A 27,946-nucleotide genomic window follows, 5' to 3' on the forward strand; every position below is an offset into this window, starting at 1 on the left:
CTAGCGGGGAGACATTGCTATTACTTATTTATCCAAAACGAGAGAATACAAAGTATTGACTTACAGTCTCACTTTTATAAAAGCTCTAAAAGTTATACATTTGTGCCACTACATGTTATTTCATCATACATCAAACCTCAAATTATAGTAATTGAAAAATCTGTATACTGTTTAATGAGATTGACAATTTGCCATTGCTTAAAGGAACATCTAAACATTGTTAACATGACATCATTATGGATAAGGTTTGGGTTCAGTGCTGCCATGAGTTCATGGCAAATCTCTAGAATTTGCAAAGTTCTCTTTTCATAACAGATATGTTGTCATACTTAAGGAACAATAGATAATGTAATGCATAGCCTTGGACCCAGGTAAGCTGAATGACAACAGACTATAATTGAAAGAAATGGACAGCCCAGCCCCCTTTCCATAATTCCCTTTTGGTTTCAATGGGGTTTGCCACAAAGTCTGCAAAGATAATTGTGTGGCCTCACAACAAAACATAAAATAAGAAATTATACCTAGTGTACCATCATCCAAATTAAATGAAATATAAATTGGAGAGTCTGGTCCCCAACCAGACCCTACAAAAAAAGAGGGAGCATGTGGACTATCTCAGGAAAAGGTAAAGTATGTAAACAAACAAATATATATATATATATACAACACATATATAATATGTATATAATATAATATATACAAAAACAACATTGATATCTAAAATTACAGATGGTATAGTATTTCAACTAGTTTCGCTGTAAACAGCTTTGTCAGGAAATACAGTAAATACATCGCAGTAGGCCACTTCCCCCCAGTCAGGCATCATCAGGGCCCTTTCTAGATACCAGCCTCCTTGTGTTTATGTTTTTACCTTCCCCAGTCGCAGCGGGAGGCTTTGCCGGATGGCCTTTGGGCCCTGATGATGCCAGACTGGTGGGAAGTGGCCTACTGCGATGTATTTACTGTATTTCCTGACGAAGCTGTTTACAGCAAAACTAGTTGAAATACTATACCGTCTGTAATTTTAGATAACAATGTTGTTGTTTTTGTATCAATAAACGTTATTTTTTTTTATATATGTGTTGTATATATATTTGTTTGTTTACATACTTTACCTGTACCAAGATAGTCCACATGCTCCCCCTTTTTTGTAGAGTCTGGTTGGGGACCAGACTTTCAAATTTCTATTCCACAAAGTCTGCAAACTTGGAACCCCAGCAGATTTAATAACCTTCAAATCTGATTAGACACTATTATAATCTTATTAAATGGAACACCATAAGAAAAGAAATATAGGGAATTCCATTGTTGATGTATTTTTATAGAAGCTTACCCTGTCACGCTAATCCTTGCTTCTTTACTTCATGAGTCACTGACCTAGAGGAAGCAAGAGACTCCTCCTGCACCCTACTAACCTCTCAACAACCAAAAAAAAAAAGACTCAAAAGGATCCTGATTGGATCCTCCCTCTCATTCTCCCCTATTAAAACCTGAAAGTTAACCTTTGATTGCTAGTTATGAGAAACAATTAACCTTCAGACACGTGTGATTGCAAACTATTACAGTACTGTGAGGTCCACGTATTACTTTTCATGCAAACACATATGTTTCCTGAAACAATGGCCCTGGGGTTAGATGTTCCTTCTTCTACATGACACCTTTCAGCAAATATTTTTTATGTCTTGAAAATGACCCCAGTTGCCTCAGGAAGCTGTCTAGAAATGAATGTCCAAGTTTCCATCAGACTAAAACACTTGATACATAAAAATTATATTTGTCCTCCTACATGATTTACACTGCTAGATTTGTTCTTGATCATGACATCACATTGGCTAATCTCAGTCCTGCAGCAGTAAAGAAGATAGGCAAAAGAAGAAACTGTCTGTATCTATTTGTTATTGGTTATATTTATGTGCATTTCAGAACTAGGCAGCATTAACAAATAATCCTCTATGTTTAACATTACAAACATCTGTATTTATTGTACTGTGGCTTTTTAACAATGTCTTCTCTGGTCCACTTCCTACAACAATAGTACTTAAGTTTTTTCAGATTCCAAGTTCTGCTAATCTGCAATTGCAGACTATGCTGGGGTTCTTTTTCTCAGTACTGCTTAAAATCTCAGTTAATAATGGTGTCAAAATGCTTTGAATTCAGTGTAGTGTACTGTATATTGCCATAAATGATATCTAGAATACCGTATTTTTCGGACGATAAGGCGCACCGGATTATAAGGCGCACTAGCAACGACCGGCTAATATAATGGATATTTCCATATATAAGGCGCATCGGACTATAAGGCGCACTGGATTATAAGGCGCATTTAATGAAACACAACTCGGATGCGGTACTGTAAGTCAAATTTTATTCAACTCTTTAGCAATAACCATAAAATGGTCTATAACAATAACTCTTAACACTGTTCAATTAAATACAAAACCAGACAATTATTTTTTCACTTTATTCTTCAATAACTATTAACACTGTTCAGTTACCGGTGAATACCGTACAAAACCAGACACTCACTTTTTCACTTTATTCTTCTCCCGCAAATCCATCAAATTCTTCATCTTCAGTGTCTGAGTTTAACAATTGGGCGATTTCGGCATCAAGCACGCCCGTATCCCTCTCATCATTCTCATCAGTATCCGAGTCAGGCTCGTTGCTGTCATCGGTACCGGTACTTAGCTGTTCAGTGATAATTCCGGACTTCTTGAAAGCTCGGATTACACTGGTGACTGATACCTTCGCCCAGGCATCCACGATCCACTGGCAGATAGTGGCGTAACTCGCCCGGCGTTGCCTCCCTGTGTTGGTGAATGTGTGTTCGCCTTCTGTCATCCAATGCTCCCACGAAGCTCGCAGTTTAACTTTAAACGACCTGTTGACACCTATATCTAGTGGCTGCAGTTCTTTGGTTAATCCACCTGGAATGATGGCAAGCACCGAATTAGTTTTCTTCACTTGGGCTTTGACAGTATCTGTCAGATGGGCGCGCATGGAGTCACAGACCAATAGGGATGGAGATTCGTGGAAAAAGCCGCCCGGTCTCTTGACGTAAACCTCTCTCAGCCACTCACTCATCTTCTCCTCGTCCATCCAGCCCTTCGGGTTAGCCTTGATGATGATGCCAACCGGAAACTTTTCTTTTGGCAGAGTCTTCCTCTTGAAAATTACCATGGGTGGTAGTTTCTGGCCATTAGCCTGGCAACCGAGAACTACAGTGAAGGATGACTTTTCGTTTCCTGTAGTGCGTATAGATACCGTACTGGTCCCTGTTCTCTCGACAGTACGGTTTACAGGGATATCAAAGGTAAGGGGGACCTCGTCCATGTTGGTGATGTGCTCTGGTCGGATTTTCTGTTCATTGATCTTGTTCTTGCAGTAGGTATGGAAAATGGCCATCTTTTCTTCGTAATCCTTTGGCAGTTGCTGTGACATAGTGGTTCTTGTGCGGATAGAGAGATTCCGCCTTTTCATGAAACGGAAGCACCAAGAGGGACCTCCTCGAAAGTCGTTGATCTCCATGTCGCGTGCGATCGCTGTTGCTTTGAGTCGAATAGAGACAGTAGAGACGCTTCTACCTGCGGTTCTCTGTTCAATAACCCACTGTTCTATTTTGTCCTCCAACCGTGGCCATCTTGCTTTGTTTCCTCGGAAACTCAGTTTGGTCTTCTTTACCTGGCGCAGGGCATCTTCTTGCTTCCTCCACTTTCGTACCATTGATTCATTAATGTTGAATTCTCTCGCAGCTACTCTATTTCCATGCTCTACTGCATGACTGATAGCCTTCAGTTTGAAATCCGCTTCGTAAGCATGTCTCTTAACAGGAGCCATTTTTGGGGCAGCGGGTATACCGTAGAAAATGAACGAATGAATGCGCACACCTCCTGACTAAGATGGCCGTAATGCTCACGAAGCTGCACTGCTTGGATTGGGCATTACGGCCATCTTAGTCAGGAGGTGTGCGCATTCATTCGTTCATTTTCTACGGTATACCCGCTGCCCCAAAAATGGCTCCTGTTAAGAGACATGCTTACGAAGCGGATTTCAAACTCATCGCTATCAGTCACGCAGTAGAACAACCTAAGAGAGGTTTACGGTACGTCAGTTTACGGTAAGAGACCGGGTGGCTTTTTCCACGAAGGTCATATATAAGGCGCACCGGATTATAAGGCGCACGGTCGATTTTATGAGAAAATTTAGGCTTTTACGTGCGCCTTATAGTCCGAAAAATACGGTACTAAAATATGTATTATATATATATATATATATATATATATATATATACTGAGCAAAATTATAAATGCATACACTTTTTTTTGTTTGCCCCTATTTATCATGAGCTGAAATCAAAGATGTACCACTCTAAAGTGGGCAGCTTTACTGTATTAGGGAGGTGGGGGGTCCGAAAACCAGTCAGTATCTGGCGTGACTACCATCTGCCTCACGCGGTGCAACACATCTCCTTTGCATAGAGTTGATCAGGTTATTGATTGTGGTCTGTGGAATGTTGGTCCATTCCTCTTCAATGGCTGTGCACAGTTACTGGATATCGGCAGGAACTGGAACACGCTGTCGTATACGCCGATCCAGAGCATCCCAAACATGCTCTATTGGTGACATGTCCGGAGAGTATGCTGGCCATGCAAGAACTGGGGGGATTTCAGCTTCCAGGAATTGTGTGCAGATTAGGGATGCACCGAAATTTCGACCACCGAAACATATCGGCCGAGAATGCCCTTTTCGGCAATTTGCCGAATGAGAAAAACGGCCGATAATGGAGCCGAAAATGGGGAGTGGCCTGGATGGGGGGCGGGGCTCCGCTCCCCGCCCCTGGTGCCGCCCATCATGGGGGTATACTATAGCGCAGGAGAGCCACCTCCGCCGCCTGTTTAATCACAGTGCCGGGAACATCACAGCTTTCATTTCAATAGCTGTGTGTTCCCGGCCGCGCCGTCACACACAGCCCCTCCCCCTTGTCCGGGCACTTTGATAGACAGATCACCCGCAGGATTGCACGGATGATCTGTCTATCAAAGTGCCCGGACAAGGGGGAGGGGCTGTGTGTGACGGCGCGGCCGGGAACACAGCTATTGAAATGAAAGCTGTGATGTTCCCGGCACTGTGATTAAACAGGCGGCGGAGGGGGCTCTCTTCCCTGCACAGGCTGGCTGCAAAATGGGGCACAGGCACACTGGCTGCAAAATGGGACACACTGGCTGCAATGGGGCACAGGCACACTGGCTGCAATGGGGCACAGGCACACTGGCTGCAATGGGGCACACTGGCTGCAATGGGGCACAGGCACACTGGCTGCAATGGGGGACAGGCACACTGGCTGCAATGGGGGACAGGCACACTGGCTGCAATGGGGGACAGGCACACTGGCTGCAATTTGGGACAGGCACACTGGCTGCAATGGGGGACAGGCACACTGGCTGCAATGGGGGACAGGCACACTGGCTGCAATGGGACACACTGGCTGCAATGGGACACAGGCACACTGGCTGCAATGGGGCACACTGGCAGCAATGGGGGACAGGCACACTGGCTGCAATGGGGCACACTGGCTGCAATGGGGCACAGGCACACTGGCTGCAATGGGGCACAGGCACACTGGCTGCAATGGGGGACGCTGGCCTGCAATGGGGGACGCTAGCTGCAATGGGGGACACCTCCTGTACCTCGTCCTCTGTCTCTGACCATCTCCTGTACCACGTCCCCAGTCTCTGACCATCTCCTGTACCACATCCCCAGTCTCTGACCATCTCCTGTACCATGTCCCCAGTCTGACCATCTTCTGTACCATGTCCGCAGTCTCTGATCATCTCCTGTACCGTGTCCTCTGTCTCTGACCATCTCCTGTACCACATCCCCAGTCTCTGACCATCTCCTGTACCATGTCCCCAGTCTGACCATCTTCTGTACCATGTCCGCAGTCTCTGATCATCTCCTGTACCATGTCCCCTGTCTCTGACCATCTCCTGTACCATGTCCCCTGTCTCTGACCATCTCCTGTACCGTGTCCCCTGTCTCTGACCATCTCCTGTACCGTGTCCTCTGTCTCTGACCATCTCCTGTACCGTGTCCCCTGTCTCTGACCACCTCCTGTACCATGTCCCCAGTCTCTGACCACCTCCTGTACCATGTCCCCAGTCTCTGACCACCTCCTGTACCAAGTCCCCAGTTTCTGACCACCTCCTGTACCATGTCCCCAGTCTCTGACCACCTCCTGTACCATGTCCCCAGTCTCTGACCACCTCCTGTACCATGTCCCCAGTCTCTGACCACCTCCTGTACCATGTCCCCAGTCTCTGACCACCTCCTGTACCATGTCCCCAGTCTCTGACCACCTCCTGTACCATGTCCCCAGTCTCTGACCACCTCCTGTACCATGTCCCCAGTCTCTGACCACCTCCTGTACCATGTCCCCAGTCCCTGACCACCTCCTGTACCATGTCCCCAGCCTCTGACCATCTCCTGTACCATGTCTCCAGTCTCTGACCATCTCCTGTATAAAAAAAAAAAATTAAAATATGTTTCGGTATCGGTGCTGTTTCGGTATCGGTTTTAGGCCTAGTGTATTTTTCATTTTTGGTATCGGTTTCGGCACCAAAAAACCCATTCGGTGCACCACTAATACAGATCCTTGCAACATGGGGCCATGCATTATCATGCTGCAACATGAGGTGATGGTCATGAATGAATGGCACAACAATGGGCCTCAGGAGCTCGTCACGGTATCTCTGTGCATTCAAAATGGCATCAATAAAATGCACCTATGTGTGTTGTCCATACCAAAACCACGCCGCCACCATGAGCCACTCGGTCCCCAATGTTGACATCAGCAAACCGCTCACCCCCATGTCGCCATACATGCTGTCCGCCATCTGCCCTGTACAGTGATACCAGGATTCATCCGTGAAGAGAACACCTCTCCAAAGTGCCAGATGTCATTGAATGTGAGCATTTGCCAACTCAAGTCGGTTACAGTGATGAACTGCAGTCAGGTCAAGACCCCGATGAGGACAACAAGCATGCAAATGAGCTTCCCTGAGACGGTTTTTGACAGTTTGTGCAGAAACTCTTTGGTTATGCAAACCAATTGTTGCAGCAGCTGTCCGGATGGCTGTTCTCATATGATCTTGGATGCTGGATGTGGAGGTCCTGGGCTGGTGTGGTTACACGTGGTCTGCAGTTGTAAGGCCGATTGGATGTACAGCCAAATTCTCTGAAATGCCTTTGGAGACGTCGTATGGTAGAGAAATTAACATAAAATTCAAGGGCAATAGCTCCTGCAGTCAACATGCCAATTGCACGCTCCCTTAAAACTTGCAACATCTGTGGCATTGTGCTGTGTGATAAAACTTCACATTTTAGATTGGCCTTTTATTGTGGTGAGCCTAAGGCACACCTGTGCAATAATCATGCTGTCTAATCAGCATCTTGATATGCCACACCTGTGAGGTGGATGGATTATTTCGGCAAAGGAAAAGTGCTCACTAAGGCTGCTTTCACACTGGGGCGAGAGCAGCGTCGGCGGTAAAGCGCCGCTATTTTTAGCGGCGCTTTACCGTCGTTTTAGCGGCGGTGTGCGGGCGCTAGCGGGGTGGTTTTAACCCCCGCTAGCGGCCGAAAAGGGGTTAAACCCGCCCGCAAAGCGCCGCTGCAGCGGCGCTTTGCCGGCGGTATTGCCGCGGTGTCCCATTGATTTCAATGGGTAGCAGCGGTATAGGAGCGGTGAATACACCGCTCCTTCACCGCTGCAAAGATGCGGCTGGCAGGACTTTTTTCACCGTCCTGCCAGCGCATCGCTCCAGTGTGAAAGCCCTCCGGCTTTCACACTGGAGTTAAAGGGGCCGTTTTTTTTCAGGCGTTACACAGGCGCTATTTATAGCGCTGTAACGCCTGAATACCGCCCCAGTGTGAAAGCAGCCTAACACAGATTTAGACAGATTTGTGAACAATATTTGAGAGAAATAGTCGTACATCTTTGAGTTCAGCTCATAATAAATAGGGGCAAATACAAAACTGTTGCATTTATAATTTTGCTCAATATATATATATATATATATATATATATATATATATATATATATATATTAATATCCATTGCTACTAGTACCACCTACAGTATATTCTTTCCTTTGCTTCTTTTGTATTTAAGAGCCCTGTAAATTTAAGGTGGAATTACAGGACAACGGCTAAATGCATATCTTAAATGCATACACGTTTACTATTTTGTCTGCCATAGGATTTTCTATGCAGCCCCATCTATGATATTATATGGTCAGATATGTGACATAATTATTTTTTGATTCAGCAATATAGCTTACTATGCTTACTATGTCACCTTCACTTTGCTCACTTGACACCAAACCAGAATCATCACCTCTGTCCAATTAGCAAGGAGATCATCCAGTAAACGATAAAGCTCAAGCAGAAAGATAGTATAGAGCAGTGATGGCGAACCTTGGCACCCCAGATGTTTTGGAACTACATTTCCCATGATGCCCTAGCACTCTGCAGTGTAGTGGAGCATCATGGGAAATGTAGTTCCAAAACATCTGGGGTGCCAAGGTTCGCCATCACTGGTATAGAGTAATCTTGCTAGCTGCACAGTGTGGCACAGGTGCTTACATTGGAATACTAGCCTCACTGAATTGGAAAGCAATATATGTAAACCCTTGTTTTGCATTTACTTGCATTGAACTTAAAGTACAAGATTATAATGTGGTTATGTAACCCTAAATGTAATCTTATCATTACTGAAAAAAATGAAACTGATCAACCAAACATGAAAAATGTCATGTTAGATCTGTTTCTCCTGGGTGAACATAATAAAACCATTACAAGCCTGTAATAAAACTATGGGGGTTATTTACTAAAGGCAAATCCACTTTGCACTACAAGTGCACTAAAAGTGCACTTGGAAGTGCAGTCGCTGTAGATCCGAGGGGGACATGCAAGGAAAATAAAAAACAGCATTTTAGCTTGTAAATGATTGGATGATAAAATCAACAGAGCTTCCCCTCATTTTAGATCTACCCCTCAGATTTACAGCGACTGCACTTTCAAGTGCACTTGTAGTGCAAAGTGGACTTTACTTTCGTAAATAACCCCCATTGTTCCTGTGTGTCAGAGCTATACATAACCCTTATTAGGCCCTACTTCGTTATTTTCATTATTCACTAATAAAACATATATTCAAAATTAAATTCAATTGTGTTCTCAATAAGATACTTTTTATAGCATACATAAAGAAAAAAAGGTTGTTATAGAACATATGGCTCTGTAATCCTGCCCTATAATCATGAAGAATTTAATTTACCGGTACATACATATAGACAACGGTATGTCCAAAAAGTGTGCTTTCTATTCAAAGTTCAATGGAAACCATAAATATGATCCAATTAAAAATTTAATTAGATCTGGCATTACTTTAGAATACATTTACATTCAATTCAGGGTTATGGATGGATACAATTTATGCTGTAATGAGTAGCCAATGAAACTTCAATCTGTTTCTAGTATATCAAAAAGTTAATTGTTGAAATGTACAGTATATGAAATGAAAAAGGGTTATGTTAGGATTGCCAAAAAAATGCAAACCCAAATGCAGCATTGTTTTACATCTACCCTTTATAAATCAACATCATCAGAAATTTCAGAAGTCAAGCTGAATGTATTTTAGGCCATGAAAAGGAAACAAAACAGCTTTTATTAATGAATGTCTCTGTATCCAATTTGTATACACATGCTTAGACAGTGATGCCACTGCAACATGAAGGACTCTGACAGTAAAATATGTTTAATTTATTTTTATACTGTTATTAAAAGCAACAAATTTAATTACATTTAAAGCACACCTGAAATGTCTTATACTTACCTAAATCAATGTTGTCAGTGCACGAGAGGCACCTCTAAGGTATCTATACATCAAGTTCTTACTCAGTATAGACAGCCAGGGTGCTCTGATGTGCACTTACTTCCAGGGTCAATATGGGCAGAAGCCTGGCTCTGCCCCTTTTTATGTTTTAAACCTTACTTTTTTGCAAAAAAATATGATGGCCAGGTTTACTGACAAAGAGTGAGGTTTAAGAAATGGGAATGAATGTACAAGCTCCTAATTCAATCTACTAAAGAATTAAAGTTTTTGTAAAGTTATTTTTTTTTAAATAATAAACTTATCATACTTACCTGCTCTGTCCAATGGTTTTGTACAGAGTAGCCTTGATCCTCCTCTTCCTGGGTCCCCCGTGGGCACTCGGTTCCTCCTCTTCTCTGTGTGCAACCATAGGAAGACGCTACCTATGGTGGCACACATGCAGGGTTTCGATCCACACTCGATTGACACACACACAGTGCGGCTCAGCCCCACTGTAGTTGATTGACAGCAACAGAAACCTCTATATCCCTGCAATGCAAGTCACCTGGATGTGTGTGAACAACTACACTGGTATTGCCAGTCATTAGCATTTTTAGGCAACTGTACAACTCTCTCACGCTGTCGCCAAAAAGTTATCCTTAACCTATTTTTTCAGTCAGAAGGTACTGCAGAAAAAGGACTCATACTCTTTTGGAAAACACAGTTTAAAAACTCTTCTATAACATATCTTCCTAAAGCGGGTTATTAATACTGTATAGTCACACATAAAAGTTTCATACTTATATATCAAGTATACCTTTAGGTACCCTTTCTAGCTTTCTTGCGATGTAGTGATTAAGAACCCTCTAATGTTTTTCTGAAGACCAATGTTTTATCCTGGAGCCTACTTTTCATTGGGGAAGATAATTTAATTCTAGAGGAAACTGAACTCCAGTTCTTATTCTTTTCCTCAGTCTCTGACTGACTACCGTCACCAGACTGGTGGAATTTTACCTACTCATAAAGTAGAAGTCTGTCTCCAATCAGCATTTTTAATCATGGATGCACAAGGCAGTCTGTACAATGCATTTTCTCCTCAATAGGTGGTCTCCACATGTGTATATATGTAGTTCTACATAGCACTAGGTGGCCAATCCAAGCAAAAGGCTCTGCCTATGCTAATAGTCAGTGGACCTAGGTAAAGTCCGCCTGTGTTGGGGCCCTAGTTAGTGTGTTGGAGTGCTAAATTAAAGTAATATAAATGCAAGTGGCCATGAGGCCTCTTACCATTAAAGTTGGTCCTGATCAAAGTCCCAAAGGCCAGACAAGAGGTCATGTGACCAAAGGAGTCCCCCTTTCAAGCCAATGTTTGTCCAGCAGCAGAACCTTTCTCCCTGAAAGGAGTCAGAAGTCTTGCCCTTAGAAGTAAAAAAATCCACTCCATGGTTTGGTCATTGTTCCTGTGGCTCTGCCCTGTATTGGTCTGCGTCAGATGCTCTCAGCAGCTTGGACCTCTTTTCTTGTGGCTATGCCCTATATTTCCCTGTCACAGACACTTTAATCAGACCAATCCCTCTCTCCTCTAAAGTTATCAGCAGCTCTGTCTTTGTAGCTCTGTGTGCACATACAGCACAGGTTCGTGGTACAGCATTCTTGTGCAGCAAAATCTCTCTGGCCATGGACAGCTCTCCCCATTCCTGTCACTTAGCCGCATGGCACTCCCCTGCACAGCTCACCCTCGCACAGCTTGCTCTGCACACAGTTTGGCCGCACTGTACTGCTCTTTGCGAGACCACCCAGACTGCACCACTCTTGCTCTCCTTAGTACAGTGCTGGAGGCACAGCACTGGACATCTCAGCTTCCAGCTCTCCTCCTCATGGCTCCCTGCCCCCACTCCCTGCTCACAGCTGGTATGTGGGCCATGTTTGATAGCTAGATATTGTATTCCTTTGTATGCATTTGTGTCAGCTTGCTGCTGAAAGCCACTAGTATAATGGATATGAATACCCCACAACCATTGTGTAGGAACAAAGGTAGCAAAAAGAGACACCACTATGGGTCCAACACCACTGACACCCTGCTCATTGACCCTGGACCAAAAAGTGTTTTTTTCATTCTCTTCACTGTGCCAACAGAAGAGTCATCATATTAAATCTATTATCTACTGTATAATAGACTTCATACTCATGTTTATATTAAAAACATGCACTTGTTTGTATAATATGTTATTAAAGAGAGGATGTCATGAACACTTGTTGATATATTGCTTTGGACCTAGGAAAGTTCAACTACATCCTGCCACCAGTCAAAATCAAACTTATTCTAAGTCACAGTTTGAGACAAAATATGTCCTAATTATAGTGAATGTCAAATTGAACAATATCTCTTTTATGAGCTGATCAAATGATATACAGTGGATATAAAAAAAGTATACACACTCCTGTTAAAAAATGTCAGGTTTCTGTGATGTAAAAGAATTATACAAAGGTAAATAACTTCAGAACTGTTTCCACCTTCATTGTGACCTATAAACTGTACAACTCAGTTGAACAACAAAACTGAAATCTTTTAGGTGGTGGGAAGTAAAAATAAAAAAATAAAATAATATGGTTGCATAAGTGTGCACACCCTTAAACTAATACTTTGTTGATGCACCTTCTGCTTTTATTACAACTCAGTCTTTTTGGGTATGAGTCTATCAGCAAGGCACATTTTGACTTGGCAATATTTGCCCTCTCTTCATTGCAAAAACACTCCAAATACGATTGCGAGGGCATCTCCTGTGTACAGCCCTCTTAAGATCACCCCACAGATTTTTAATCAGATTTAGGTCTTGGCTCTGGCTGGGCCATTCCAAAACTTTAATCTTCTTCTGGCGAAGCCCTTCTTTTGTTGATTTGGATGTATGCTTTGGGTTGTTGTGATGATGAAAGATGAAATTTTGAAATTATGGGCAAAAAGTTCAACCTTGGTTTCCTCAGACCATAACACATTTTCCCAGATGCATTTGGGAGACTGCAGATGTGTTTTTGCAAAGTTTAGCCGGGCTTGAATGTTTTTCTTTGTAAGAAAAGGCTTCCGTCTCGCCACTCTACCCCATAGCCCAGACAGATGAAGAATACGGAAGATTGTTGTCATAGGTACCACACAGCCAGTACTTGCCAGATATTCTTGCAGCTCCTTTTGTGTTGCTGTAGGCCTCTTGGCAGCCTCCCTGACCAGTTTTCATCTTGTCTTTTCATCGATTTTGGAGGGATGTCCAGTTCTTGGTAATGTCACTGTTGTGCCATGTTTTCTCCACTTGATGTTGACCATCTTTACTGTATTCCATGGTATATCTAATGCCTTGGAAATTATTTTGTAACCTTCTCCTGACTGATACCTTTTAACAATGAGATCTCTCTCTGCAGACCATGGCTTTTGCTGTAGCATGTGACTAAGCACCGTGTTCGGTGTGAAACATGTCAACGGCTGTGCAGTTAGTCTGTTTACAAGCCTAAATGCTATCATTTTAATTACATTTTTTAAATAAAGTTGAATAATTCGGAGTGCGGCTATCCAGCTACATCTTTTCTACTTCAGTTCCTGTTGCAAACAGAGCCGGCAACCTGTGGGATTGTGGAGACAGCTGTTTTGGGAAAAGTTATTACCTTAGAGCGGTAATTCTTTGTATTGCTGTAGCATGTGACTAAGAAAATGTCACGAAAGACCTACTAGAACAGTTCCAATTAGATTTCAGTTTTTCAATTGAGTTGTACAGTTTATAGGTCACATTAAAGGTGGAAAAAGTTCTGAAATTATTTATCTTTATCTCATATTTTTACATTGCAGAAACCTGACATTTTAACAGGGATGTGTAGATTTTTATATCCACTGTATGAGTTGTTGATCAGTTTTTTTAACATACTGTTCTATAATGTGTAGGTACCTTAGCTTTTAAAATGTCTGACAACTGCCAATAGAATTTGGATGCAAAAATCCAAAATATCTAGCAATCTACCCACTAACTAGAGAAAGATAGTTTGGAATGCTCAAGAAACAATGAATTCCCCCCTTCTTTTGCAGTGTGCTGTTTTGGTTGTAAATGATTCATAGGCTGGTCTAAGCTACACCTAAAAGAATAATTACAGTTTTGATCATAATATTATTTTAAATATTCTAAAGTATACATGGCAAAAAAATTGTTATGTGGCAGACATGAGTAAAAGCAAAGTTAAAATTTAACAAGACAACATTGCTTTAGAGAACACAATAACAAAATGTTGTGGCCAGTATCTTTAGGGGAACTAATAAAATTGAATGTTGTAAACATAACATGCCTTCCTGAATTGCAATTAAGCCACAAGCTGTAGTTTCTGTTTATAGGCAACTCCAAATTGGAGCTCTTAACAAAAGCATGCAGGACATACTATTTCCTGGCTATTTTTGCTGGCTGGTATTTAATAGTAACTTAGAAATGATGTGCTGCTTTCATTTCATATGGCTCTTCTCATTCTATAAGTGTAAAGAACAACTCTAGGCAACAAGCAAAAACAACTGATGAATAATATTTTAATGCAATAAACAGTACGTTTGACAAGTTCCTTGTTTCAGGGACGTGCAGTCAGGGGAGGCAGGTCAGGAAGAGCCTCACCTGGCATGAACATAAGAAACAAAAAAAACATCGATACATGGGTAAATAGCCAAAGTCCTAACCCATCACTGGTCAAATTTGGGGCTCCTGGGACCTATGGTTTCAGAGATACAGGGCTCCTTGTGCAGCCTGTCAGAACCTACATACAGAGCGGCCAGTTTAAATACAAGCTGCACACTCTGTTTGACTGAGAGGATGAGCTCAAAGTGCCTCTCACTTTTTGTCAGAAGCACTGAGCTCAATAGACAGCTTGGAGCCTTGGACCAATGGTAAAGCACCATTGGCCCAAGCTGTCCAATAAATATGCTGCAGTGGAGGCTGTCCTCTCACTGCAGTGTCATAGAAGGGGGCATGTATCTAAAAGATACATACTCCCTTCCAGCCCAGCCCTCCTAACTACAAGGAAAAAACATGGGTTTATGGGTATAGGGATTACAGATCATTCCATGTTTTTCTCCCACAGTTAAGAGGGAGAATCTGCTGCTGCTGAAAAGGTATTTTTTTAATCAAGCTAAATCACACACATATTATTATGCTATATGTTATAACATAATAATTTATTATTTAACTATCTACTGTGAAATTACTGGTTTGAAGTTAAAACTACAAACTTCAGTAATTTGTCCGTTAAGCCACCTGAGTACAGCTTTTGAAAATATTGTAAGTTACCTTATAAACAATATATACCGTATTTATCGGCATATAACACGCACAGGTGTATAACATGCACCCCAATTTAAGAGGGACGTTTCAGGAAAATAAATAAATAAATGAACTACTTTGAAGCAAAATAATGGTCAGTGAGCATCAATGCAGCCTAATCTGTGCCCATCTGCAGCTTCAGTGCAGCCTGATCTGTGCCCATCTGCAGGTTCAGAGCAGCCTGATCTGTGCCCATCTGCAGCATGATCTGCTCCCGTTTCCCTCATCAATGCAGCTCATCATCTCTCATAGGAAATCGCTGAGCCGTCATCTCCTGTTTACTCGGCTCTCAGTCGGCAGTCACATACACAGTCCCGCCTCCGCCATCAGCATTGGACCAACTCCTGTGATAGACAGAACACTGGTCCAATGCTGAAGGCGGGACTGTGTGCATGACATGAGAGCTGAGTTAGAGCCGAGTGAGAGCTGAGTGGAGAGCCGAGTGAAGAGGAGATGACGGCTCAGAGAATTAAAGCAGCACTCGTGCCCCTTCAAGGTATGCTGTCAGCGTATAACATGCATTTTCAGGGGAAAAAAATTGCGTGTTATAGACCGATAAATACGGTAATAATTATTTGTATATTACTTACTTATGGCAATTAACCACTTGCCATCCAGGCCAATTCTGACACTTCTCACCTGCATGTAATAATCAAATTGTTTTTGCTAGAAAATTACTCAGAACCTTCAAACATTATATATGTTTTAGCAGACACCGCAGGGAATAAAATGGTGGTCGTTGCAACTTTTTAGGTTATGCACCATTTGCTCAGCAATTTTTCAAACGCATTTTTTTTTGGAAAGAAACTGCTTCATGAATAAAAAAGAAAAAAACAAAAAAGTTAGCTGATTTTTTGCATACTATGAAAGATGATGTTACGCCGAGTAAATAAATATCTAACATGTCACACTTTAAAATTGCACACACTTGTGGAATGGCGGCAAACTTCAGTACTTAAAAATCTCTTTAACATTTTGTACAGCTTACATGTTTACAGGTACAGAGGAGGTCTAGTTCTAGAATTATTGCTCTCGCTCTAACATTTGCGGCCTATGTAACATGTGTGTATCTGGCTCTGATGCTAGCCAGTGCCTCACCAGCCACTGACCTCACTGCACATCACTGCATTGTATACTAAGTTTTATATATTTTTCTGGGGTTCCCTGTAGATAAATTAAGCAGGGTATTCAGAGTGTCTCTGAAGCTCATTCTGTGTAGTACAACCTCCTTGCTCGAGAACTACAATTCTCAACATTAAAAAAAAAATTCTTCAGACTGCACGTTTACAACCAGCATGCTTCTAATGGCTGAGTGTTTTTGTCTGCTTAATCCTACATAGGCTAAGGAATTAGTTAATTAATCCAGAATAGTGAACCTTTTACCAACTCAAGCAGGTTATATGCAATGCAGACTAGAAAAAAAAGAAACCCAGGGGTTGGATTACTAAAGGCATATAGACAGTTCTCCTTTCAAGGTCATTCTTCCTTAAATTAGTGATAGAGATGAAGTTCATTTTTATTTTTTCCTTTTCCTTGCACCTGATTTGGGTATTCTTTGCAAAATTAGTTTTCCTTACATTCATTAAGCTAACAGAAAATTCCTCTGCAAAGTGAAAATTCCCTTGCAATATGAACAGCCTATTTGACTTTATTAAATCAAACTCACTGGCAGACAAAGATCATCATAGTGACAAAGTTTGTTGATCCAATCCTTCCTTCTGCGCATTCCGCTTAACCAGTGAGGGATCCTATCAAAGTGATTGGCCAACAGGCATGTAAGAGGGTAGCATTTAGTGGCAAGCTCCAACACTACTAGAAGCTGCAGCAAGTACTATATGTACAAGTGCCTGCAATCTATGCCCTTTTGTTTTGTTCTAGAGATTTTTAATTGTTTGGCATTCAAGAGAGAAGACAATTTACCTTTTAACCACACATTCTAGGAACAAAATAATTGTAACTGCCTTCTTATTATCTCCGCATTAGGAGAAGATTGCAGTAATTTGATAAACAACCTGAACTATGTAAGTCATTGCATCAGCTTTAACTGGATAGCTGCACCCCCTGGGTAAAAGCTAAACAGGTATGTACGTTTTTATTTTTGCAAAACAGTTGTGCATGACAAATGACCCACTTCCCAATTTTAAGAAACACTATTTGAACATGTTATTATATATTTTACCCAGAGTACATTTACCAATAATACCTTGATTGATAACTGAACGATTTTCTTTCCACCCACCACAACTACGCAGTAGAAGAGCTCTTACTAATCAGAATCAACAAGTGTGATCATTTTCATTTCAGGTCATCTTTCATAGTTACATAAGTCATATACTGTAAGCAATTGCTGGGATGCATCAGATCATGCATATCATATCTCAATAGGAGCTTTTCCATTAAGGCTACTAAAATACTGTACTTTTCCAGTACTTGTAGGAACTAAATTGTTTCTAGATAATATTTCATCTTTGCCATTAAAATATTTACAATAGATGGCAGCTGAATCAGTTATCTATTAGAGTGCATATAGATTATCTTATAACTCAGAACAGGAAGCTTTCCCCAAGGGAGAAGTTGGGGAGCGCTGCATAATGAAAGCCTGAGTAGTATATGTGTTTTTCATTATTAAAATTGACTATTCCTTTAAAAGAAATTTGATTGACATGGACAACTGACTGATATCTAAAAAGAATGAGCTACTGATAGTTTGGCCAGAGATCAGTGTAAGATTCTTTTGCAATTGCAGATATTAAATTCGGCACTGGAGCCATGGCTCGTTTTGCCTTAAACTGATCAAAAACTTGAAGACATACACTTTCACTTAAGCATTCATGCAGTGGGTTATGAAGTCCATGTGGCAATACTGAAAGTGTGTATACTGGAGTTATTTTTCTGTTATAAAAGTGTTTGGCAGAGGATCTTGTTAACAACGCATTGTTTTGATAAAATTGATTTTTATGTATGTCTTTCAAAAGGCCACAGAGCTTTAGAATGTACTTTCTTTTTCACGGGTTAATAAATCTAATTAAATCAGTATGATTTATTCTTTGTAGTTTGGAAAATGAGTAATGACATGTAAGTGATGACTGAAATACAACTTAAATTAAGTCAGATGCTGATTATGCTTCGGAACTTAAATAAAAAGGATAAATGTGTTGGCTCTTTTGTACTGGTACTATTTACAAAAAAAAAAACAAAAACAAAAAAAAAGTTTTAGTTGCTAACCCTGCCATATCAATTCACAGAACCATGAAAATCCAATTCCAGAAAAATGTGTCTGGGTTTGTTTTGGATAGAATGGGGAAAAGGTTATAGCTTTTGTTGGAGTTTTGGTGTCATCTGTGCCCCTATTGGGAATATATCACCTCACTTCCTCTCATGAAAGGAAATGATTGGAAATTTCTCCATTGAGAATATAGACAAAAACAAAATCATATTTACAATAGCGGGGGAAGGGTTAGAGTTGTAGACTATGGTGATATTGCTGTGCAAGCTTTCCGATCCCAGTGATTATCACACGCCTCATTTCTGGTATAGATGTAAAATTTGTGGAAAATGCTAGGGAAACTTTTTTTATTTTATTTGAGTTTACTACTGCTTTAAACAACATGAAATATACAAAATTCGATGTTGTCACCAAAACATCAAAAGAGGAAAAACATTTCAGTGAGGACACTTAGTTTGTTGACAACTGTCTAAGAGGGACATTCAACATTACTGTTGTGTCTATAAGACAGGAAATTAAGGTAAATCTTCTAAATGAAATACAGATGGTTAAAAAAATCTGACAGGTGTTTAAATCTTTACCTAGCTTATCCAAAATGAAAAAAAGTTTTTTGGCATTGGATATACTTTGGACTATTGGATATACTGGCATTGGCACTGTGACCTGTGGATGTAGGCTGCCTCAAATCCATCCGTCTCTTCTGTCTCATTGAAGTTTGGGGCTCTGTGGGAGCCAAATCATCACTTCCAGGACTCCTTGGCGTTCTTTACACTGAAGATAGTTCTTAATGACAATGGTTGCATGTTTGGGGTGTCTTGCTACAGAATAAATTTGGGGCCAATCACACGCCTCCCTGATGGTTTGGCATGATGAGTAAGTATCTGCCTGTATTTCTCAGCATTAAGGACACCACTGATCCTGACCAAATCCCCAACTCATTTGCAGAAATACAGCCCAAACTTGCAGGAAACCTCCCCCATGCTTTACTGTCGCCTACGGACACCCATTAACCACTTTCAGACCGGACCAATTTGCTGGTCAAAGACCAGACCACTTTTTGCGATTCGGCACTGCGTCGCTTTAACTGACAATTGCGCGGTCGTGCGACGTGGCTCCCAAACAAAATTAACGTCCTTTTTTTCCCACAAATAGAGCTTTCTTTTGGTGGTATTTGATCACCCCTGCGGTTTTTATTTTTTGCGCTATAAACAAAAATAGAGCGATAATTTTGAAAAAAACGCATTATTTTTTACTTTTTGTAATAATAAATATCCCCCAAAAATATATAAAAAAAAAATTTTTCCCTCAGTTTAGGCCGATACGTATTCTTCTACATATTTTTGGTAAAAAAAATCGCAATAAGCGATTATTGATTGTTTGCGCAAAAGTTATAGCGTTTACAAAATAGGGATAGTTTTATAGCATTTTTATTAATAATTTTTTTTTTTTTTTTTTTTTACTAGTAATGGCGGCGATCTGCGATTTTTATTGTGACTGCGACATTGTGGGGGACCCATCGGACATTTTTGACACATTTTTGGGACCATTGTCATTTATACAGTAATCACTGCTATATAAATGCAGTGATTCCTGTGTAAATGACACTGGCAGTGAAAGGGTTAACCAGTGGGTGGCAGTGTAGGGGTTAAGTGTTCCTAGGGGTGTGTTACTAACTGTGGGGGGGTTGGGCTTTCATTTAGTGTACACTGATCTCTGCTCCAATCACATGGAGCAGAGATCAGCGTCACTAGTTGCTAGGCAGAATGGAAAAATGTTGTTTATACAGCATTTCCTCCATTCGTGTACATCTCCACAGCCCTTCGGTGAACACATTGCCTCATATCACAGACACATTTTTTCAATTTTGACTCATCAGAGCACCTGCTGCCATTTTTCTGCACCCTAGTTCTTATGTTTTTGTGCATAGTTGAGTGACTTGGCCTTATTTCCATGTTGGAGGTATGGCTTTTTGGCCACAATTCTTCCATTAAGACAATTTCTGGCCAAGTTTCTCAGGAAAGTAGATGGGTATACCTGGATCCCACTGGTTTCTGCCAGTTCTGTGTTGATAGCACTGTTGGACATCTTCCAATGTCAAAGGGAAGTAAGTATGATGTGTACTTCATCTGCTGCATTGAGTTTGTTTGGCTGACCACTGCATTTATGGTTTTTAGCGTTGCCTATTTCTTTGTGATTCTTCAAAAGCGCTTGAACAGCACATCTTAAACTTCAATTTGCTTTGAAATCTTTGTCTGGGAGAAACCTTGCTGATACGGTATAACTACCTTGTGTCTTGCTTCTATGCTCTGCCTTGCCATGATGTGAGACCTGTGGCATAAAAACTGTCTTCCATAACCTCACCTTAGTAGCAGAGTTTGGCTGTTCCTCACTCAGTTTTAAGCCTCCTACACAGCTGTTTCTGTTTCAGTTAATGATTGTGTTTCAATCAGCATATGAAATTGATGATCATTAGCTACTGCTTGGTATAACTGGTTAAGCATACAGCTGACTCTAATCCTACAAGATCTCTTACCTTGTGTAAGTGTACAAAGTGTGCAAGTGTAAGAATTGATGCTGGTTTGAAGCCAAAGGGTAGTCACGCCAAATATTGATTTGATTTCGATTTTTCTTCTGTTCGCTCACTTTACATTTTGTATATTGATAAAAATAAACAATTAAAATATATGTTTTTGAAAACATTCTTACTTTACAGCATGTATTCACACCTTCTTAAAAACGTTAGCACAGTACTGTATTTTAAGAATATGTTATGATATATGTTATGATTATAAGGTATGCCGAATTTTCAAAAACTCTTGTATCAATGGCATTGTCCTGTTGGACAAAATTATGTCATCATTCATCACATCAGTCTTAGTCCAGGACCTTGCAAGCTGCTAAAAATGTAACTCCACTGTGAGAAAACATAATAGTGAAGCACTGCCATATATAGTTATTCTTAAATTTCAGAGATAATTCCTATTTTACAGTGCAGTAACACTGCCAAGTTCCTGCAAGTGATGTGCCAAATATAGAAAATCTAAATTTAATCGCAGAGCTCTAAGACTTAAAATGTTTTACAGAAATCTAATTAATGTATTTAATTTGCGTTTTACATCTGCGCACTTCACAGAAAAATTGGCAAGTGAAAATGCATTCTTTAGAGCACAGAAACACTTCAAATATATTTTATTTCTCAGATAATGAACTAATGCTTTCTTCAGACACTTTTTTAATACACAAAATCTAATTGAAAAAAGCTGAGACAGCTTAGGAGTAAAAGAATAGAAAACAATGACTGAACCAGAAAGTGCATATTGAATTCCACACCAAATTTGCATATGGATAAACGACAGAAAAGCGGAACATTTTCTGCACATTTGTTTCTAGGTTGGACACCTACGGACTAAACTCCAATGTACTTTTCACAGTGTGTATATGGGAGAAAAACCATGCTTACAAATGACAAATGGTAAAAAATTGAATAAACAGCAGCGACTCAAATGTGTGATATTTATATTATAGTTTTCACTGTGTTTCCCATGAATGTTCTTTTATTTTGTGCATAAAGGGATGACTCCAAATCAAAAAGTAACTGTTAAATAAAACTAAGGTCTGCAACATCTGGTTAGATTTGGCTGGAGGTGACTCATTCATGAATTGTATGACAAATTGGGAACACTAGATTCAACTGTGTGATACATCACAAACTGACATATTAATTTATTTCCCAATGCTTGAGAGGGTCACAGTGTTCTCATGGCAAAGCACAGTCACCAGAATGGCATAGGCACAAGATGGACTTTAAGTTTGCTGACCTTAGCATTCATTCATCTTTTGTAAGACGGCACTATTTTCTCAAGGAAACATCCTGTAAAGTTTTTAGAGCGATATAACGATATCCCTTTGTTGGATATCAAACACACTCATTATACCAGATCTTATGGAAACAGAATAAAGTATATGTAAATTCTAACAATGGATTGGAATGGAATGAAACTCATCCACTGCCAGAATACACTGATCAGTACTGCAAGCCCATTCATGAGAAGTCGATCATTAGCTCAACATCTCATGAAAGGGAACGGTCATAGATGGATTAAAATTCTGTACTTGCAGGATCTACAAAAGAATAAAAAATGAGGAAAAGTGCATTAATTGCCATGATGTACTATAATGCATATTTTATTATGCTCTGACATATGCTTTAAGTTTGCCATTTAAGGGGGCTTAAAGCCAGCGGAAGAGGACCATTAAAGGAACACTCCGCTCAAAGTGATTTTTTTGCTTTTAAACTTGCCTGAGGAGCATGGCCTACTTGTTGAAGACTCTAATTCATATTTCTGTATTTCCCTTCTACAGGTTGATGTTCCCACTATCAAAATCCCTTTGTTTGAAATGTGTGTAAATGTCACTTTATTGGGCCCTTTTAGTCCATGAGACATAGGAAATGATTTACTAAAACTGGAGAGTGTAAAATCTGGTGCAGCTGGGCATGGTAGCCGGTTCCACTCACCCACTGGATTACAACAGAGATCTCACTTTCAACAGCTTATAGGACATATTATAGGGCTTTTGTGGCTTAAAAAGGAATTAATATAATAAAGTATGTGCTATTCTAATAAAGAAAAAATGTGCCTCCGTATTAGCACATTAAAATCACACAGGGGGAATCTTAATGACACATCAGTAAAACTGCAGGTAAACCATATGTTTGCCTGGTGATGTGAGTGAAGGACGCCACTCTGCCAAAGCAGATTTTCCATTACTTGCTCATCTAATTTTTATTTCTAATTGCAATGTAGTGAAGCATTTACTTGATAGCATTAGTAACCTGTTAAGTTACATGTTGTACAGAATTGTTTTTTAAAGTGTCATTAAACCAACATCATCAACAACTGTCAGCACATGCTGTATTACATGGTGTTTACACTTACTATGGGATTCACTTTCTGTATTTCGCAAAAACCCAGTTGATCCTGCTGCCACTGTCCCTCCCCTCCTTGTTTTCAGTCCTGTTGCAGCCAGAGATTGTGTAGACCAGCTGTTGCTGCATCTACTGAGCATGCTCCAATTTCAGTTCTAAGTTGTTAATTTCCTGCTTTTTCTTATCCGTGTAGTCAACGTGACTATAGAGTCACACATGTGGGCATATACACTCTGGGTAAATGACATCCCACTCCCTCCCTCCTCCTCCTCAATGTGCACTCAACAACTCTATACTATGGAGGCAGGATGTTATATGTTGTGATGGAGGCTTCCCTGTAATCCTAAACACATACAAACAATAGAAGACACAAGCTGGAGGGATGTGAAACAGGCTGTGATTGGTAGAGCCTCCCCCTAGATAGCCCACACCAGTTTTTTGCACAAAAAATAATAAAGATTTATATTCATATTTATATGATATTAATTTAGTATTTCCTCATTATTCCAAAGGCTGTTTTTTTTAATGTGACCAGCAGCAGAAGTCCCTCTCATCCCTACAAATGGGCTGGGAAAGAGTTGGGTCACATGACAGCTCTATATCAATTATCAATTATGAAAAAAGGTACCCAGAATTTTTAATTAAAATATATAATATAAATATATATATATATATATAATATATAGATTCACTTTCAACTAACGGTATCTACAGTATAAAGCACTGGATGATTCCTGCTAGTTGTAGATCAGGTTGTCGAAAGAGCACTTAAAAATGTTTTGGGCATGATAGATAGAACCTAACTGTGGGACAAAGGTTTTAATCAGCTTATTTTAAGTCATCAGCCAATTGTTTTCCTGAGATAAAAATGGATTTACCCATAATCTATGTCACACGAGTATTAATCAATGTTATGCCTTATCTTTTATGCAATGTGAATTTACTAAAACTGGAGTAGACAATATCTGAAGCAGCTGTTCAGAGTAACCAATCAGTTATATTTTCAGCTTGTCCAGTTAAGCTTTCAAAAGCTAGAAGCTGATTGGTTACCATATACAGCAGCTCCAGATTCTGTCTGCTCAGTTCAGTATTTTCACCTCTATGTAAAGTTTACTAAGTAAACACAATACAAAGTTTTTGCAACTTTACAAAGTTGCTTACAAATATCAAGATTATCGGAGAAAGAACTTTTATGGTGATTTTTTTACATGGCAAGCCTGTAAGAGACTTTCCGTGCAATTCGCTCATGTTACTATGGAAGACAGATCGCTGGTGGAAGGAGTGCTGACAACATCTCCCTCGCTGCTAGAGGCCGTGCCACCTATAACAGGTACACGCTATTGACAGGCTGCTTGTTAAACTTCCATTACCCTGGGTAACCACTTGTGTCTTCACACTACCTCAATCTACACAGATTTCTTCATACCCCAATACATCAAGACCCACTTGTTAAGCTAAGTCTGCCAGTTACTTGTGATACACCTCTTTTGTAACTTCAGACCAGGAAGGAACAATGTTTCAATACTTTACAGTCCTTCAGAGGCACTCTAAGCCCTTGTACACACGGTCGGAGAATCCGTCGGAATGTGTCCTATCGGACCGTGTTGTCGGATAATCCGACTGTGTGTGGTATGCATCGGACTGATTCCGTCAGAATATCCGTCGGACCCAATTTTCCAACTTGTTGGAAATATTTTCCAACCAACTGGTTTGATCGGACATACTCCGATCATGTGTAGAGATTTTTGATCGGACCAAGTGCCACGCATGCTCAGATCAAATTCCTACATCAAAGCTATTGGCTACTAGCCCTGAACGTAGTCCCATCGTAACGAAATTACGTCATCACGTTTTGAACGATCGGATTTTTCGACAACTTAGTCCGACCGTGTGTATGCAACAGTTTCGGACAAGATCCGACGGATTTGGTTGTCGAAATCTCCGACCGTGTGTACAGGGGCTAACACAGATGTAAGTCCTTCAGAGGCATACTCCAGTGCTGTTGTCTTCAGGGTGAACCCCAAGTTACAGGTCTCTACATGTGGGAAGTGGTGCACATCAATCTTCTGCTCCTCCGAAGCTCATCCTCTGTCCTAACCCCTTACAGGCCTCACAACTCACAGTCGTGCTAGCTTCCTTGAAGAAAAACTCTCTCCCAATACCCCTCCCAGTGCTCTGCTAGGGGAGGACTCTCTGTGCCAGACAACTGACCCAATTTATATCTCACAGGATAACTGAGCTGGACCCAGACAAGAACCCACCAAAAAAACCAAGGAACAAGGAAAGGCATTAACTCCTGCCCTCCTGGCCGGGACAGCACTTAACTGTCCAACTTGCCCACAAGACAAACTCTACAATTGACAAAAGTTTTTTTATATTTTTTAAAGCATTCTCTTTTAAGTTTTTTTTTTTTGTTGTTGTTATCTTGACTACATAAGGTTGTAGCTATTGTATAGTTCTGCATGGGTTTTATTTGAGCAAGTTGTTAAATTAGCAAAACATATACATTTAAACCTAAAATGTATGTGAACTTCTTTGCTTTCTTTTAAAATATTTAATTGAAAGTGTTTTGTTATATTTATTCGATAAGTACAACAATTTTTGCCAAAAATCCAATGAGATTGTTACTTCCTCTGCACTCTACTTCTGCTGCACAGAAATCTCAATTTGTATTATTGGTATTGTCCAGTTCACCTCTGTGGACTACAGTACACTTTCCCCTATGTAATGAAGATGAGGTAAGGGTGCTCTATAGTCCCAACACACTTCCTGTCCAACAGTGACAATGCTGCTTCTACATACATAAAGTACAGTAAGGAAGTGCTGTCACTCTGGGCAGGGTAAACTGGAAATAATATAAAAAAAGAAAACAAATGCAGCCACCGCACCAATGGGCTGCTAAGCTATTATATATTACAACTTTGCTCTTGTATTTAGATACACTTTTTTACAATATCTCACAAAAGTGAGTACACCCCTCACATTTTTGTCAATATTTTATTATATATTTTCATGTTACAACACTGAAGAAATGACACTTTGCTACGATGTAAAGTAGCGAGTGTACAGCTCGTATAACAGTGTACATTTGCTGTCCCCTTAAAATAATTCAACACACAGCCATTCATGTCTAAACCGCTGGCAACAAAAGTGAAAGTGTCCAAATTGGGCCGACAGTGTCAATATATTGTGTGGCCACCATTATTTTCCAGCATTGTCTTAACCCTCTTGGGCATGGAGTTCACCAGAGCTTCACAAGTTGCAAATGGAGTCCTTGCCTACTCCTCCATGACGACATCACGGAGCTGGTGGATGTTAGAGACCTTGCACTCCTCCACCTTCCGTTTGAGGATGCCCCACAGATACTCAATAGGGTTTAGGTCTAGAGACATGCTAAGCCAGTATATCACCTTTACCCTCAGCTTTAGCAAGGCAGTGGTCATCTTGGAGGTGTGTTTGGGGTCATTATCATGTTGGAATACTGCCCTGCAGCCCAGTTTCTGAAGGGAGAGGATCATGCTCTGCTTTAGTATGTCACAGTATACGTTGGCATTCATGGTTCCCTCAATAAACTGTAGCTCCGCAGTGTATGCAGCACTCATGCAGCCCAAGTCCATAACACTCCTACCACCATGCTTGACTGTAGGCAAGACAAACTTGTCTTTGTACTCCTTACCTGGTTGCTACCACACACGCTTGACACCATCTGAACCAAATCAGTTTATCTTGGTCTCATCAGACCACAGGACATGGTTCCAGTAATCCATGTCCTTAGTCTGCTTTTCTTCAGCAGACTGTTTGTGGGCTTTCTTGTGCATCATCATCATCTTCATTCTGGGACTACAGCCATGCCGACCAATTTGATGCAGTGTGCGGCGTATGGTCTGAGCACTAACAGGCTGACCCCCCACCCCTTCAACCTCTGCATAAATGCTGGAAGCACTCATACGTTTATTTCCCAAAGACAACCTCTGTATATGACACTGAGCAAGTGCACTCAACTTCTTTGGTCGACCATGGTGGGGCCTGTTCTGAGCGGAACCTGTCCTGTTAAACTGCTGTATGGTCTTGACCACCATGCTGTAGCTCAGTTTCAGGGTCTTGGCAATCTTTGTATAGCCTAGGCCATCTTTATGTAGAGCAACAATTCTTTTTTGCAGATCCTCAAATAGTTCTTTGCCATAAGGTGCCATTTTTAACTTCCAGTGACCAGTATGACAGGCTGAGAGCGATAACACCAAATGTAGCACACCCGCTCCCCATTCACCCCTGAGACCATGTAACATCAATGAGTCACGTGACGCCGGGGAGGGTAAATGGCTAATTGGGCCCAATTTGCACATTTTCTCTTAGGGGTATATTAGCTTTTGTTGCTAGCGCTTTAGACATTAATAGCTGTGGGTTGAGTTATTTTGAGGGGACTGAAAATTTACACTGTTATACAAACTGTACACTCACTACTTTACATTGTAGCAAAGTGTAATTTCTTCAGTGTTGTCACATGAAAAGATATAATAAAATATTTACAAAAATGTGAGGGGTGTACTCACTTTTGTGAGATACTGTATATATTGTTTTAGCAGACA

General features: G+C 40.7%; 1 protein-coding gene across 1 annotated transcript in view; it reads right to left on the reverse strand.

Annotated features, from left to right (window-relative positions):
* The window catches only part of GLIS3 (GLIS family zinc finger 3), a 535,482-nt gene that overhangs the window by 181,186 nt on the left and 326,350 nt on the right, over nucleotides 1–27,946 (reverse strand). The gene's annotated exons all lie outside the window — the stretch shown is intronic.

The sequence above is a fragment of the Lithobates pipiens genome, unplaced genomic scaffold (genome assembly GCF_037356315.1).
Source record: "Lithobates pipiens isolate NorthernLeopardFrog02 unplaced genomic scaffold, aLitPip1_a1.2 Scaffold_13, whole genome shotgun sequence".
NCBI lineage: Eukaryota > Metazoa > Chordata > Amphibia > Anura > Ranidae > Lithobates > Lithobates pipiens.